Below are 3,790 nucleotides of genomic sequence, written 5' to 3' on the forward strand. Positions count from 1 at the left end.
AAAATAAAGGTTGTTACGGTGGTTGATGAGATTCTGTCAAATCCCAAATATTAAAAGTAAATAGGTAGCCGGGCAGTGGTGGTGCATGCCTTTAATCCCAGCACTCAGGAGGCAGAGGCAGGTGGATCTCTGTGAGTTCGAGGCCAGGCTGGACAGCCTCCAAAACAATACAGAGAAACCCTGTCTCGTAAAACCAAAAAAAAAAAAAAAAAGTAAATAGATGATTCCCCATGCTGAGTTGCCTTGCTCAGCCTTGATGCAGTGGGGGAGGGGCTTGGTACTGCCTCAACTTAATGTAGCAGATTTTGTTGAATGAGGGGGCAGAGTTGTTGGGGGAAGTGAAGGGCAGTGGGAGGAGGAGAGAGAGGGGGAACTGTGGTTAGTGTGTAAAAATGAATTAAAATTTTAAATAAAAAAATAAAGGACAAAAATAAATAAAAAGTAAGTGGGTAGACTGATTGGAAAATAAGTGCATCGGCAGTATACTCTGGTAAAAGTAACTATTCTCTGGTGTAAGGCTATGGCTGGTTTTGTTTTCCCTTTGTGCTGTCTGATACTTTCCAAGTTCCCTTTAAGGGTTTATTCTATGCTTTCTTTATTTTTATTTATTTATTTATTTATTTTGATTTTTCGAGACAGGTTTTCTCCGTGTTGCTCCGGCTGTCCTAGAACTCACTCTCTAGACCAGGCCAGCCTCCAACTCACAGAGATCTGCCTGCCTCTGCCTCCCTGAGTGCTGGGATTAAAGGCGTGCACCACCACGACCCAGCATGCCTTTAAATCAGAAAAAAAAAGCATTAGATTAAAACTCTGTTACAGGTGTTGAGATCTAGTGAGTGAGGCTTGGAGTTTTGCTTCCTCCTATACCACACGTCCTTGCACCAGGGACCCTGAGCTGGACACAGTTCTTTCTCCCCCCCCATCCCCCCCCCCAATGTGAATCCGGATCCCAAAGACAGACTTCCGCATCAACCCTCCATCTAACACTCCAGGGACCACCCTTGCCTAGGACCCTAAGTGAAAGCCTCTGTTTTCACTAGGCTGTTCTAGCCTTCTTCAACAATGATCCTGCTCTCCAGACCACTCCCCTGCCACTTCCACGCTTGAAATAAATAGTTGCCTTACACTGAAAGACATCCGGTGCTCCTCCCAACATGCTGTGCTTTATAGGATTAGTCTCCATGGAAACAATGTTTCTCACAACCAGCCCAAGTTCCTTTATCACTGCACACATTGTCTTTCCTTTCAGGGCTATCTTTTGTGACTAGTTCTCTACTCATCTGCTTTCCTTATATGTCTTTTACTAAGTTCCCTTAAATAGTTCAAGCTATTACTAACTCTTTTTATGTCACTACTTCAAGAGCTACATGGGGAAAGTCATATGTAAATATCAAAATATCATCTGTCTCATCCCAGACCCTCTTATCCTATTATTTTACATGGCAATCATAAATTGCCCTTAATTATAATATAGACTAGAACCAGGAATATGGCTTAGCCAGTAATTGCTCTATAGTGTTAAATATACACAGCTGAGCTCAATCCCCAAAACCTATGTGGGGAAAAAAAACTGGGTGCGGTAGTGCATAGTGCATGCTTGTAATCACAGAGTGGATGAGGAGAGACAGGACCATCCCTGGGGCTCACTGGCCATCAAGCTTAAGCAGCTTTGTGAGGTCCAAGACAGTGAGAGGAGCTATCTCCAATAACAATAATAGTAATAATAATAACGATAGCGATGCATACTACCAAAAGTTGTCATCTGACTCCTACATAAATGTGTGTACATATGCGGCACATGAGCATGCCTATACACACATAGGGAGAGCGATGTGGACTAAACAGTTCTCATTCATCTTGTCCACATCCAACAGATGGGATTTGGATGAAGTCAGATCATCCCTAAGAAAAATACTAATTATGTAGGGAATTCATACTACATTTTATTGCCCTATGTAAGTACCTCAAGTCAAGAAACAGTGTATGGAGAGAATTAAAATTTATCAGATGAATTTGGGGGATGGATAGGGGATGATTTACATGGAGAACTGTAGGTTCTACCCAGTAATTAGTTAAGAAGACAGGAAATAGAGACCAGGGAAATGAACGTTTTTCTCAGATGAGCAGAATAGTAAGATAACTACTTGGTACAGTGAAGGTGAAGAAATGCTATTCTCTGAAAGTTTATTTATCAAGTGGATAAATGTCGGGTTACACTGAGTTTCAGGGATGGGGTGATGACTGAAGTTACATCCACTGGCCTTTCACACTTTATCAGAAAGCCTTTCCCCAAGATTAAGTGAAAATCCAATCTGACAGGCCATTATTTATCACATAAAGTTCCCAGAGCCATTCTGTAAAGAAGGGAAAAATATTATCAGAACAGATTAAATATAAAGTTATTAAGTTGCTGCCACTATGTGTGTGTGTGTGTGTGTGTGTGTGTGTGTATGATGGTGTGATAAACAAACCTGAAGTCGAAGACCAATGTTATTTTTTTTCTAGAACATTATTTGATATCAGGGACAGGCAGAAAAATAAGCTTTTTATCCTTGCAAACCTATGTCAAGAAACTTATCTTAACCGTTCACTCACCCAAGACAGTTCATACAGAAAAGAAGCTAGATCAGTCTTCAAATGTGTTGCCCCTGAGAGCAAGGTTTAGTTCAAAACTCTCCTTAGCATCCCACTGTGGACAGAACCAATGCTCAGTAATTGTCTTAGTTAGGGCTTCTACTGCTGTAAAGAGACAATAGGACCATGCTAACTCTTACAAAAGAAAGCATTTAACTGGGGTTGACTTACAGTTCAGAGGTTTAGTTCACTGTCATCACGGTGGGACACAAGTAGACACGGTGCTAGAGAGGTAGCTGGGAGTTCCACATCTGGAATGGCAGGCAGCAGGAAGAGAGAGGGAGCTACTCGGCCTCCTAGGCATTTCTGGCGGATCCGGATGGGTCAGGTATTCTGACACTCAGGAGTCACAGAGCACTGAGTGTTATACAGCTCAGGTGGAAAGGTATCCTGGAGCTCCGGAGCCAAGGACTACCACAGGTTGCAGTAAGCTTAGCTGCTTACAGCCCTGCCTCAGGGAAAGGAAAGGCTTCCCCAGTGTATCCGCTCCACTCGGGCTGGAGAGGGTCTTCCAGCTGGGGATGTTCACCTAGTGTAGCAGTTTTGCTCTAGCAGGAGGTTTCTCCGATGAAGTTGCTACAATTTAGCTCTGCTCCTGGAGAGTGGAAAGCCGAGTGTCACAACTCCGCTCTGCCAAGGGAAGGTTTCCCATGCAAAAGTGTTACAGCCCTGCTTTTTCTGATCTCTCTGCTTGCTCTACTCTGCCCAGGGTCGCCTCTGTTCTGCTGCAAAAGATCTTCACTCAAATCTCATTGAAGGGGTTTACTGGGAGGGAAGAATCCAGGAGAGTGGCTGCCGTCTGCCAGAGTGGCAGAGGAGAGCTGAGTAGCAGGAACAGCCACAAGCTGAACAGACACAGGGTTTATATAGGGCTTCCAGGGTGGGGATTGGTCAGATTTTAGTGCTGAGCTCAGATTGGCTAGAGCTCTGCTCAAGGATTGGTTAGTTTTCTGCACAGGATTAGGGTCAGATTTGGCTCTGGTTTCAGGGCCAAAGTGTGTTTCTTTCTCTGGTCCTTTTTAGCCTTTTGGCTCTGGTTTAGGGCCAGGTGCATTTCTTTCACCAACTCAGATTCCAGGGACAAAGTGTGTTCCTTTGGCACTGGTTTCAGGGTCAGGGTACATTTCTTTGGTTCTGGTTGCAGGACCAAAGTGTG

General features: G+C 43.9%; 1 long non-coding RNA gene across 1 annotated transcript; it reads right to left on the reverse strand.

Moving 5' to 3' along the window:
• Positions 1-2,167: 2,167 nt before the first annotated feature.
• Positions 2,168-3,051, reverse strand: LOC110343178. Its single transcript, XR_002385372.2, has 2 exons — positions 2,806-3,051; positions 2,168-2,354 (listed from the first exon to the last, which is right to left on the reverse strand). It is a non-coding gene; the product is annotated as an uncharacterized LOC110343178 (long non-coding RNA).
• Positions 3,052-3,790: the final 739 nt, after the last annotated feature.

The sequence above is a fragment of the Mesocricetus auratus genome, unplaced genomic scaffold (genome assembly GCF_017639785.1).
Source record: "Mesocricetus auratus isolate SY011 unplaced genomic scaffold, BCM_Maur_2.0 Super-Scaffold_100019, whole genome shotgun sequence".
Classification (NCBI taxonomy): domain Eukaryota; kingdom Metazoa; phylum Chordata; class Mammalia; order Rodentia; family Cricetidae; genus Mesocricetus; species Mesocricetus auratus.